Below are 14,305 nucleotides of genomic sequence, written 5' to 3'. Positions count from 1 at the left end.
TGAGTCACTCAGGTGACCTATTGCTATCTGTTTTCGTCCGTCGTCGTCCGTCGTGCGTCGTGTGTTAACATTTGAACATTTTCAGCTTCTTCTCTGAAACCGCTGAACCAATTTCAGCCAATTTTTGCATATAGCATCTATGTGTAAAGGGGAACAAAATTTGTGAATTTCATTGTCCCTGCCCCCCTGGGGCTTGAGGGGTGGGGCTAAAACCACCAAAATTAATGCAATCTTTAAAAATCTTCTTCTTTACTCCTGGACATCAAGCAGTCAAACTGTTGACATGATTGTAATAAGCATTGAGCCCTCTACCAAAATTGTGAAATTCATGGCCCCAGGGTCAGGGGTTCTGGTGCTAGGGCGGGGCTATATAGATCATATAGTGAAAGTGCATTATTTCTTTCAAAATCTTCTTCTCTCCTCCTGGGTATTACTGAAACAAATTGAATACATAGTTATGATAAGCAAGAGTGACTCTACTAAAATTGTGAAATTCATAGCCCCAGGGTCAGGGATTCTGGTGCTGGGGGGGGGGGGGGGGGGGGGCTATATAGATCATATAGTGAAAGTGCATTATTTCTTTCAAAATCTTCTTCTCTACTCCTGGGTATTATTGAAACAAATTGAATACATAGTTATGATAAGCAAGGATGAGTCTACCAAAATTGTGAAATTCATGGCCCCAGGGTCAGGGGTTCAGGTGCTAGGGTGGGGCTATATAGATCATATAGTGAAAGTGCATTATTTCTTTCAAAATCTTCTTCTCTCCTCCTGGGTATTATTTAAACAAATTAGATACATAGTTATGATAAGCAAGAATGGCTCTACCAAAATTGTGAAATTCATAGCCCCAGGGTCAGGGGTTCTGCTGCTGGGGGGGGGGGGGGGCTATATAGATCATATAGTGAAAGTGCATTATTTCTTTGAAAATCTTCTTCTCTACTCCTGGGTATTATTCAAACAAATGAAATACATAGTTATGATAAGCAAGAGTGACTCTACCAAAATTGTGAAATTCATGGCCCCAGGGTCAGGGGTGCTGGTGCTAGGGCAGGGCTATATAGATCATATAGTGAAAGTGCATTATTTCTTTGAAAATCTTCTTCTCTACTCCTGGGTATTATTGAAACAAATTAAATACATAGTTATGATAAGCAAGGATGACTCTACCAAAATTGTGAAATTCAAAGCTCCAGGGTTAGAGGTTCAGGTGCTAGGACGGGGCTATATAGATCATATAGTGAAAGTGCATTCTTTTTGAAAATCTTCTTTTCTACTCCTGGGTGTTATTTAAACAAATTAGATACATAGTTATGATAAGCAAGGGTCACTCTACCAAAATTGTGAAATTCATGGCCCCAGGATCAGGGGTTCTGGTGCTGGGGGGGGGGGGGGGTATATAGATCATATAGTGAAAGTGCATTATTTCTTTGAAAATCTCCTTCTCTACTCCTGGGTATTATTAAAACAAATGAAATACATAGTTATGATAAGCAAGAGTGACTCTACCAAAATTGTGAAATTCATAGCCCAGGGTCAAGGGATCTGGTGCTGGGGGGGGGGGGGGCTATATAGATCATATAGTGAAAGTGCATTATTTCTTTGAAAATCTTCTTCTCTACTCCTGGGTATTATTCAAACAAATGAAATACATAGTTATGATAAGCAAGGATGACTCTACCAAAATTGTGAAATTCATAGCTCCAGGATTAGGGGTTCAGGTGCTAGGACGGGGCTATATAGATCATATAGTGAAAGTGCATTATTTTTGAAAATCTTCTTTTCTACTCCTGGGTATTATTTAAACATTTTAAATACATAGTTATGATAAGCAAGAGTGACTCTAACAAAATTGTGAAATTCATAGCCCCAGGGTCAGGGGTTCTGGTGCTGGGGGGGGGGGGGGGGTATATAGATCATATAGTGAAAGTGCATTATTTCTTTCAAAATCTTCTTCTCTACTCCTGGGTATTATTTAAACAAATGAAATACATAGTTATGATAAGCAAGAGTGACTCTACCAAAATTGTGAATTTCATGGCCCCTGGGTCAGGGGTTCTGATGTTAGGACTGGGCTCTATTTATAATATAGTGAAAATGCATTAATGCTTTAAAAATCTTTTTCTCTGCTTCTGGGTATTATTCAAACAAACAAAGTACATTGTTATGATAAGCAAGGACGCCTCTTCCAAAATTGTGAATTTCATGGCCCCAGGGACAGGGGTTCTGGTGCTAGGTTGGGGCTATATAGCTCCTATAGTGAAGGTGAATTATTTCTTTGAAAATCTTCTTCTCTGCCCCTGGGTATTATTTAAACAAACTAAGTACATTGTTATGATACGCAAGGATGCCTCTTCTAAAATTATGAATTTCATGGCCCCAGGGTCAAGGGTTCTGGTGAAAAGGGGGGGGGGGGGGCTCTATTGATTATATAGTGAAAAAGCAAAATGTCTTTGAAAATATTCTTTTCTGCTTCTGGTTAAAAAGCAGAGAAGCTAAGTATATAGTTATGATGAGCAAGAGTGCTTCTTCCAGAGTAGTGAATTGCATGACCCCTGGGTCAGATGTGCTGGTGTAAGGGTGGGGCTGTTGATAATATAGTGAAAATGCATTAATTCTATTAAATAATCCTGTCAGCTCCTTAATGTTAAGCAGATACATGTAAAGAAAATGATTACTTATGAAGAGCAAACTTCTGGTCCCAGGGTGAGAGGCTCTGGTGTTTCTTGGTGGTGAAGGGGGGGGGGGGGGGGGGCTCTATTGATAATATAGTGAATCTGTTGGAAAAATGCATTATTTCCTTAAAAATCTTCTCTGCACTTGGGCATATCAGAGGCAAAAAGAGTAAAAGTTGTAATAAGGAAGGGTATTTTTACCACATTTTTGAACATCTGGACCATTTGGTCAAGTGTTCTGGTCCTAGCCATGGCTCAATTTGCATTCTACTGAGAGGAGTTATTCCCCTTTGCCGTTTACTTTTGATAATTAATCACTGTAAATAATGTACTTGAAAGGTTAATAGAATAAGAGAATTATGCAAGAATTTTTATTGTATAATACAAAAAGTATTTTCATAGTTTTAATGATCAGGTGGACTTGTAAGTAATAGATAAATAAAAATGAGACAAAAATAACTTGTCTTATTAAATGTTCATCAAAGACCAAGAGAGGCCAATGTAAGAGATTACAACAAGGAATTAAAAGAGTATAGAAGCACTGATAGTTTGTTAATATACTTATGGTAATAATGATAAATGAGGAACAGATTAGAACCTAATCTATAAACTATTAATGAATACTAGACTAATTATTTTGTTGATCCTGATCACCCTATTTTTCTTGCTTTTGGGCAACAAAGCTTCACCTTTCATTTTAATACTCTATGGATCCTCTAAATTGTTGTATTGTACTCAGGTGACCGTTAAGGCCCTTGGGCCTCTTGTTTTATAAGGGGCCGGCTGGCCCCTAAATATTTGAGGTCATTTAGAGGCCTGCTATAGATAACCACTTCTCTATAATTCCATTTACACCATGAGTTAAACATTGTACGTGTATGGTAATCATGGATTAATGTGATGTTTAAAAATTAACTAGATCCATCAAAATAGTATTTTATGACTAAATTGCTGAAGTGTTATCTTAATTCACAAGTTTTAAGATTCTTCAGGCAACGGTGATCAATAGTAGCAAATATAGAGAGGAAAGCTCGATTGTGTAATTTACCAGAATTTCCTCTTCCCTTTAATAAAAAAAAGGTATATAATTTACTTCTTGTAAACAAAATAATTTTTTTTTACAAAATGATTTTTTTTAGAAATCAGGGTTAAACAGTTTAACTTGTTATTTACTGGTGTTACTATTATCAAAGCTAATATTTGTTTATTATGAGTATGTATGCAGGTGGGTGAGTGTGGAGGGGGTGTCTTTTTTTCACAGTAATCACATTTAAATTGGAAATATTCTCAGTTTTCTAATACACCATGTCTACTTGATATCTATTAATTGTTTTTATTATCATTAAATTTATTTTTCAATTTGTCTAACAATTAATACCATTTGTGTATTAAACTAGTGATATTTCGAGTATTGTGTGTTTTTCAGTTTATTTTGTGATTTCTTTGCAAATTTGGTCCTGAAATGTCCGCGAATATTAATATTTTGCGTAAATCATGCACCTGCCACAGTAAAATTTGTAAAGATGGAGAACCCAGATATAATAAATAAATGCTTAAAATCATCAAAATTGCAATCAGTTTGATTTGGTGCCTTTTATACTAGCTCTTCTCTTAGACCAGCTTATTTTATGCATGTAGTTTTCGCCCATTCATGAGTGAGTTTTATGTAGCTTATATGTTTTCCATCAAATTCAATTTGTTTAGATGGAAAATTATTTTTCTAGAAGTTCCAATAACAACAGCAGAATTTTCTGTTGATCCTACCCTTTCAAATGCAGTTGGTGTATGAAAGACTGGAATGTCGTATTATACAATCATTTTGGAACTTCTAGAAAAATAATTTTCCACCAATTAAAACAAATTGAATTTGCATTTTTTGGGGTGGACTAAGTCTCAGAAGACAAATCTGATGTTGAGTTTACTTAATGTTGAATTTCATCAAAGATTTCATTTGTTGATGCAATCTCACATATTTCATCATTAGATAAAACGGCCAAATATTAGAACTTAAATCTGATGATGGAGGCTTAAAATTAAATTTTCTGGCTTCAACCAAAACTTGATATTTCAATAACTGAATGGAACTCTTTCATGGTGGAGGTAGGAAATGTCTTTTAGCTGGGGACAATGTCTTGTTCAATACAAGTTGATCATTGTGGATTTTTAAAGGACAGATGAGAAGTCTTAGTGAAGATCTTCCTGAACCATTGCTGAACTATGCTAATAAAATTTAAGAAGAGCTTAAGTCCTCATGTGTTACATTTTTGTTGATTCTTTTCTCACTAAGCCGACTCTTCTAATTAAATTCAAGTACATGTAATATCTTTCTAATAATCATACTTTTGGAAGCTGATAAAATACTCTAAACATTCTTAAGAGCCCTCTAATAGGTTCCAATTCTGGATTTTTAGCTCTACTGGTCAGAGACCAGTAGAGCTTAATGTTATAGTAAGATGTCCATCATCTATCTGTTTGTCTGTTTTTTGTAAACAATTTTTCTAAAAGCTACTCCTACTGTTTTAGTTTGATATCAATATAACTTGGTACACAGGTAGACTACATTAAGATACAAAAGTCTATTTATCAGTTTCTGATTACATACTTAAGCTATCCTACTTTCCAAAAAACTCTAAATCTAAAACATCCATTGTAGTAGCATAGTTAACATGCTAAATTTATGTAAAAATGCCCTTCACTGTATATAGACTTATAGCATACTATTCTGTGTACAATGTCAGAAGTAAAATGTCTACAGGATCCCTCCTCTGAGTTTTAAGGCCATTTCAGCCAGTTTGTCATGCATGTACAATACATTAATTAGAATTCAAAATTAAGTGAGCATTGCATGTGCATTGTGTTCACTGAAACCTGAGATGCTTAAACATTTTTTTTTTGAGTGTGATGATGTTGAAATAAGCTCCATGGTCCTCAGCTTGAACTGAAATCTGGCATAGTTTATTTTATAATGTAAAAAAAAAAATACAAAAAAAGAGTACCATTTTATTCAGTTGAGATTCCTGGACATAAAATGGCCATTGTTGCATACATTTCTTAAATTACATGTATTGCAAATAGACTGCAGTCCTGACCATTACATGTATGTAAGAAGTAATGTTATAGGTCAGAATAATACCGAAAAGCCAGCAAAATTCAATTAAGCAATTTAAAACTTAACAATAATTTATTTACAATAATATATGAAAATAAAAAAGTAAGAATCCAAACACAGTACATGCAATAGAGTGTCTGTTATTGTACACACAATGTCCCATTGAGAGTATCCAACACCTATCTTATCCCAGTCTCTTTGTACTCTCCAGTCTTATGCATACAATTGACAGTATATAAATACCTTTACAGAAATCTAGTAGATTCTAGAAATTGCAAATAAAAGATGTTACTGGAACATTCTGGACATACACAAAATTCAAGATTCAAGAATGTTCGAGAAAAAATTACCATACATGCTGACCACTCCCCAATGTTCCAGAAGTTTTTTTTATGTTACTCAATATATACATCAAGAAACACTAACACATTTCAAATACACAACACCTCACAACAGTAAAAAAAAAAATGCACATTTACCGGTATGTCAGAATAGTTCTGAATCAGAGAATAAACCATGGTTTTTGAAATAGATAGAAAAACAGATGCACATGTATAGAGCTATAGGAGAAGACCTTATATTATTGCTTTGCATGGTTCACAATCATTTCAATAAACTTCACTATAAAGGACATATATTCATCAAACTGAATATTTAGAGGCAAAGAAGCAGAGATTAGTCTGGTGTAATGGATTTATTCAACTTCATTTTTGACCTATAATTTAATATAACTTGTGTTAAAGCTATTATATGGGGGGAAATCTTTTTAATTAATTAGTTTCTTCCTAAAGAACAGAAAGGCTACCACATTAATTTAAACTTACTAAGTATTTGAATTAAAGCTTCTAAAAATGCAAAAGAACATGAAGGCTTATATTGATTCCAATTTATTCAAAGCTTTCATCTGAAGTGTAGTTAAAGTTATGACAAATCAAGAGTAATTTATGATCAAGGTCAATTAAGGTAGATATTCATGTTCATGGAAATTGTTTCAGAAAATCTTTTAAAGAACATTGGATATTTATTTAAATCTGTTGGTTAACACCTTTTTCCCCCACTACATTTGTATACTAAAAAACGTCTGCAGAACTGATTGATCTAATAATCTTCAAGTAAAAAAAAAAAATTAAAAAAAAAAAACTAATTACCTTTAAGTGAAAAAAAGATCCCAAATTTTAAAATGATTTCAACACTTAATTTGTCAGCCAGCAACTATCCAAATATTTCTGATCTACATCATATTTTCATTTTGACCTTAGCTCTTTTTGTCACTATAGTAATGATTTTCATTTGTCCAATCATAGTCTTAGAATCCTGTCAAGAAAAGGAATTAAGTATATATATAGAGAGAGTATATATATTAGAGAGAGTCAAAGATGTTGGTAACACTTCACTCACACTTACCGGTAATTGGAAATGGACAGTGCAATAAAGCTGGCGATTCCTTGGTCTTCTTCCAAGAATATTATCTGCCTAGCAATCAGTGCATCATAATATATATAATACAATATCTTTGGACTTGTTTATTAAAATTTAAGAGATTTCAGTGAAAATTGAGCTATAAAAAGAGATGCAATTTCTTAACTGTTTCAGTTTTTTTTAAAAGAATAACCAAGAATACAATTCTGTATATTGTTATTATCCATCAAATGTTTGTCAGGGAATGCTAAACTAGAACTGATTATCTAAAAAAAAATTTTTGGTCAAACTTTTCATTTCACATTTTTTTGTGCATGGATAAGTATATAGGGAATTCATTTCTATTTTATACATTTATTGATTTATTTCAAGAGCAATATGCATTTTTCAGACCCAAGAACCAAACTTTGATACCATTAGGCCCATTAATTGCAATTGAAAGATAGCAAAGGTTGAAGACTTGCATTCTTGTGTGAATGATAGAAAACTGTGCTGCCTACTTAATATTTGGGAAAGTTTATAATCAAAATGTTAAATTGAAGGGGAAAAGGAGATTCTTAAAAATTAACAGGCCTCTAAATGGCCTCTAAAATTTAGGTGCCAGCTGGCGCCTTATCAAAAAAATTTAGTCGCCAATGCAAATTTTTAGTCACCAGGCCATTTTTCAAAGGCGCCAACTTTAAACGTTAATAGAGTATAGGGACCAATGACATGCCTAAGAAAACACAACATGTCCATTGCTAAAAATAATTTCTTCTTCTTTTAAATTTCTTTTCGCTTTTTCAGAAAGATTGTTAAAAATGTGAAAATTTCCGGAATTAGACGATCGCCAAGTCAATTTAAAATGGTCGCCAATTTGGCGACTTACGGAAAAATTTTAGGTGCCAATCAAAAATTTTAGGTGCCATGGTGACTAAATTAGTTGCCAATTAGAGCCTTGATTGATAAATGTAAACACAACACAGAAAGATAAGGTGTACATGTATTATATTTAGCGTGTACAATATTTGGCGGAAATTGATTTTTGAGCAAATTAGCATTGATTTGATTTAGCACATATCTTCATGTTCCTACTTGCAATTGTGTGTACATGTGCAAGACATTTAGTGTTGTACTTGAATTAGAGGAAGTTGCTTTCCGCCAAAGGCTCTAAAAAGAATACACAGCCAAATGTAATACGTCTACAGTACCTTCTGTAAGAATTTAATTAATTTATTTCAAAAGGAAACTGGGTTCTCAACAATTTAAAAATTAGTGCAAACCAAAGAAAACATTAACAGTTCTACTGGTTTTAGCTGCAGATCTGTAGCTCACTGATCTGGAAAATTTGGATGGACAGTTGGGAATTTGGGATGCTTGGTCATCCATCTCCATTTTCTCATACCAGTTCATGTGAGCTGCAGAACTGCATCTAAAGATAACTTGAGGACCAAAAGAGGTTATGAAATAATTAAAGTGTTTATCTGTCTGCATATATACAATGCTTGAAAATGCTTTGTTTGCCTCTTACAGTTTGTGTCTAAAAAAATGGTTTAGTTGTATACTTCAAAAAATTGGACTAGAACATTTTTTTGAACAGTTTGTTGAATTGACAGAGTATAATTAAGATGTAGTAAAGTGAAACTTGTCTGAATCTGATGTTGTATATTTTGAAATCTTGCCTATTCTGATGTATGTTTTCATGAAGTCCCTTGCAGTAATTTCAATTGATTAAAATGATGTCTAATTCAGAATGTTGTCTAATCCTGCCAATTTCTATGAACTAGTAGTGTCCTGATAAGACACATTTTACCGTATCATTGTAGACACCATCAGGGTTCTCCATCATTCAATATTTTACTGTGTTGCAGACTTTACGTTAACCACTAATATTCGCTGTATTTTCGCGATCAAATTCGCAACGGAAGCACTATTCATTATAATTACAAAAGCACACACACACACACACCCTCCCTCTCTCTCTCTCTCTCTCACAACTTTTTTGAATCACCAATTCGTTATACAAGTGTATCATTGTACATATTAATAAAAAATAAATTAATGGAATGGATATTTAAAACAATTAGAATTTTTCCATATAATAATGTACATACAATGTATTATAAGACAAACCAACTGTACCCCCCCCCCCTCCCCCCCAACACAAAACTTAAAAAAAAAATAAGTACTATATTAAAAAAACCTTAAATAATATACTTGTATTAATGTCTTCAAGATGTACAGGTATATTAAACCTCGATATTTTTATGCCCCGTCATAAATATGGCCGGGGCATATAGTGTTTGTCATGTCCGTCTTTCGTCCTTCCGTCTGTTCTTCCGTCACACTTTGCGTTTAGCTCTGTTCAAAGCTCAGTTTCAAAGAAACCATCCAAGATATTTTTATATTTTTATAACTTCATATGCTGATAGATATTGATGAGAGCTATGCAACTGCATCAACATTTTTTTACCTTGACCTTTCCTTTGACCTTGACCTCACTTTTCTTAAATTAGTGTTTAGCTCAGTTTTAATGAAACCATACAAGATATTTTTAACAAACTTCATATGCTGAAAAATACTGATGAGAGCTATTCAACTGCATCAATATTTTTTACCTTGACCTTTCCTCTGACCTTGACCTCACTTTTCTTAAATAAGTTTTTAGCTCAGTTTTAAAGATACCATTCAAGATAGTGTTATCAAACTTCATATGCTGATATATACTGATGAGAGCTATTCAACTGCATCAATATTTTTTCACCTTGACATTTCCTTTGACCTTGACCTCACTTTTCTTAAATTAGTGTTTAGCTCAGTTTTAAAGAAACTATTCATAATATTTTTATCAAACTTCATATGCTAATACATATTGATGTAACCTTTTCAACTGCATAAACAATTTTTGACCTTGACCTTTGACACTTGACCTCACTTTTCTAAAATTTGTTTCAAACTTCATATGCTGATACATACTGATGTAAGCTATTCAACTGCATCAATATTTTTTCACCTTGACCTTTCTTTTGACCTCACTTTTCTCAATTTGTGTTAAAATGTTGCATTACTAATATACCCTCGGCGGGGCATTCATGTCCTATGGACATATTTCTAGTTGTATATACAATGTTTATGTAACTTCATATTTAACACGTGCTCTGAAGAGCAGAGGAAATTCTGGTCGAGAAAATCGATCTACTTCCCCACTTTAAAAGTAAATTTTCCGTGATTTTTGTCAGTTGATTGAATTTACGAATTTAAAAAAGAAACTTTAGAATAGTAAAATACTTTTAGGGGATGCCTTTAAATTCTTCAACAATACATTTACTTCAATGAAATGATTGCGGTACGATGTTTGACACACAGTGCCAACATAATTCGAGACATGGTTCTGAAGTATAAAGACATATATTTATAATAAATTTTTAATTTTTAAATAAGATTTTAAAATGCAACTAGCAATTATATGGTTACACGGAAGTGTGCTAACAAATTATTTGTCCTTGTTCCTTCATGTGTAAAGTCCAGCGAGGGTCTAGGAGATTATTAAATTATAGATTATGCAAGGTGAAGCAAGACAAGTGCCATAATTAAGAGATGATTAAGTGCTCTGCCTTAAAAATTGAAAGACTGTCTCACAGTAGATTTGTTTGATTAAAGTTTCAGTTAGAGAGAATTTATGTTCTGATTTTCTGATTATCACAGATCTTACTGTGTCGCAAAATTTTTACTGTGTCGCACTCATAAAATTTGAATCGTTACTGTGTCAGGGAAATTTTTACTGTGTCAGGGCCGACACAGTAAAACAGCTCATGGAGAACCCTGCACCACAATTACATAAATTTGTGTGCGGACTCAGGTGAGCTTTTCTGATCACACTTTGTCCATCGTCCATCTGTCTGTCTGTTAACTTTCAACATTTTCGACTTCTCAAGAACCACTAGGCCAATTTCAACGAAACTTGCACAAAGTATCCTTGGGTAAAGGGGATTCAAATTTTTTTTCAAATGAAGGGCCACACCTTCTTCCAAGGGGAGATAATTAAAAATTAGTGAAAAATTAATGGCATCTTTTAAATATCTTCTTCTTAAGAACCACGGGGCCAGGAAAGATGAAATCTATATGGAAACATCCTAAAGTAGTGTAGATTCAGAATCATGGGGGTAGGACAGAGTTGCAATGGACAATCAAAGTTTTACATAGGAATACATAGGAAAGAACCACTGGGCCAGGAAAGATCAAACTTATGTGGACACATCCTCAAATAGTGTAGATTCAAGTTTGTTCAAATCATGACCCCTGGGGGTAGGTTGGGGCCACAATGGAGGATAAAAGATTTACGTAGTAATACATAGAAAAAATCTTTAAAAATTTTCTTCTCAAGAACAGCAAAGCCATGATTGATCTTATTCATATGGAAGCATCCTCAGGTAGTGTAGATTCAAGTTTGTTCAAATCATGACCCCGAGGGTAGGGTGGGGCCACAATGGGAGATCAAAGTTTTACATAGGAATATATAGGAAAAAATCTTCAAAAATCTTATTCTCAAGAACAACAAAGCCATGATTAATTGAAATGCTAGAATCCTCAAGTAGTGTAGATTCAAGTTTGTTCAAATCATGACCCACCAGGGATTGATGGGGCCACAATGGGGGATCAAAGTTGTACATTGGAATAAATAGGAAAAATATCTGTAAAAATCTTCTTATGAAAAGCAAAGCCATGATTGGTCATATTAATATGAATCAAGATTGATCAAATCATAATCCCTGAGAGGTAGGGTGGGCCACCATGGGGGATCAAAGTTTTACATAGGAATATATAGTAAAAATCAGTAAAAAAAATCTTCTTCTCATGAACAGCAAGGCCATGTTTAGTCATATTGATATGGAAGCATATTAAGGTAGCGTAGATTCAAGTTTGTTCAAATCATGATCCCCAGGGGTAAGAGTGGAGCCACAATGTACTATTAGTCTAAGTTTAACATGTGGATGTATAGGAAAAAATTCTCCAATATCTTTTTTGTCAAGAACAGCAAGTCCATGTTTAGTCACATTGATATAGAAGTATCTTGATTTAGTGTAGATTCAAGTTCGTTTAAATAGTGACCCTGAGAGGTAGTGTGGGGCTACATCTATAAAATCATGACACCTGGGGGAAGGGTGGGGTCACAATAGGGATAAAAGTTTTCTATAGGAATTTATCATAGAAAAATCTGCTGATGAAGAACAGTAGGGCCATACTGACTAATAGGTGAGCATTGTGGCCCATGGGCCTCTTGTTACTGTTACTTTTAAAAATGGATATGCAAAATGTTATATTTCCTCTCAAAATTATTTTGTCATGCTGCCCCTTTTGTCCTCTTTGAAATGAAGAAACTATTGTTATAGACTATTAAAAAAGGAAATATGTGTGAATTATAAAATTCTGTATTTTTCAGACAACTTTTTGATAAAGTCTTAATGTGAGATTGTCGTCAGAGTCATTCAGGATTTTCTTGTTTGTCCCTTGGGATTGACAAATGTAGCTTTTGGAGTTCAATAACCAGTCAATTTAAGGTCAATATTTATCACTCATTAGAAGATATAATAACTGACAGTGATACATCCTTGGAAATCAATGGGTGTATGACATCACAGGTGCATGTATATTATTTTACAGTTGAGCCGGTAAATCTTATCTGCTTATTATAAGAAACCAATTTATAATAGTTAAATATGTAAATATGATATATAAATATTTTTTTGGTCGAATGATTTTAAGCTGTTTAATGAAATTAAGATTTTTTTTTTTTCAAATTCACAATTTATATATAACCTCATCCTCCTTCAACACATACGTAGAAACACACACTTGCACTGTCACCACACTTTTATTTGCATCAACAAAAGGCACTTATGATACTCTAAACTGCTCTTGAAAACCTTGGATTAAAAACTTTAATTAACTGTTCAAGGTCAATGACCTGAGGGCATGTCTTAACCTTGTTCAAGACAAGTTCAAGGTCTCTTAAATATAGAAAATGCACATTTCCTGTTTTGACTATCTTTCAATGTAAACATTGGAAGTTCACATTTGGCTCAAATACTGCAAGGACTGCTTATAACTGGAGGGTTGTTTTGACCTTGACACAAGACCATTTTGGCAAGTTTAAGATCACTGGCAGTTAAAAAAGTGTTTGATATTGTCTGGTCCATAATTTTAAAATGCAACTTATAAAGCAATTCAATAATGCACAATTTAGTACCAGAAAGCACATAGCCATCCAACAAGGCATGCAAGTTTGTTTTTGTCAAATATAAGCAGGTTCTTGAAAATCAAGTGCAGAGCCTGGTTCCCTCAAATACGGCACACAAAAATTTACCACACTAAAATTTTATTCAATGTGGTAAAATCAGAATGTTTAGATTAGATAGATCTTCATCTCATAAAAAAAATTTAGTTCCAGTCTCACACAGAAATGCCTGAAATGGGAGGGGAGTATCAGGAATCAATTTTATGCCCCAACATTATCGGGGGTCATGATAATGCCAATGGACAGATTTATACCTGAAAACATTGGCGGATGGTGATAGGTGGGGGATGGCGGTAAAATGAAGTTTTATAAAGCGAGGAAATAGGGACTTGGAATTTTTTTTGGGCGGTGAAGCAGGGATGGCATTATAATGGGCGGAATTATAATGGGGGAGCACTGCATTTTTATCAAATCTTATATGCTTAAACATATTGATCAGAACTGTTCAACTACAATAACATTTTTTTACCCTGGCCTTTCCTTTGACCTTGACCTCACTTAAAATGGTATTAAGCACAGTTTCAAAGAAACTATTCAAGATATTTTAATCAAACGTAATATGCTGATACATATCAGTGAGAGCTATTCAACTGCATCAAAACTTTTGAACTTGACCTTTTTTTTTTTTACCTTGACTTCAAATTTGTGTTAAGCATAGTTTTACAGAAACAAATCAAGATATTTTTATCAAACTTCATATGCTGACACATATTGAGGAGAGCTTTTCAATTTCTTCAACATTTATGATCTCAATCTTTCCTCTCACTTTTCTCAAATTTGTTTTTTGTTTTTTGTTTTTTTTTTGGTCAAAGAAACTATTCCAGATAT

General features: G+C 33.7%; 1 protein-coding gene across 2 annotated transcripts in view; it reads left to right on the top strand.

Annotated features, from left to right (window-relative positions):
* LOC133171662 (ATP-dependent DNA helicase Q4-like) overlaps positions 1-14,305 on the top strand; it is a 153,570-nt gene that overhangs the window by 102,943 nt on the left and 36,322 nt on the right. The gene's annotated exons all lie outside the window — the stretch shown is intronic.

This window comes from Saccostrea echinata, unplaced genomic scaffold (genome assembly GCF_033153115.1).
Source record: "Saccostrea echinata isolate AGI-Se365-2 ecotype Australia unplaced genomic scaffold, CSIRO_AGI_Sech_v1 ptg000054l, whole genome shotgun sequence".
NCBI classification, from domain to species: Eukaryota; Metazoa; Mollusca; class Bivalvia; order Ostreida; family Ostreidae; genus Saccostrea; species Saccostrea echinata.
This window is presented reverse-complemented; position numbering and strand designations above follow the sequence as displayed.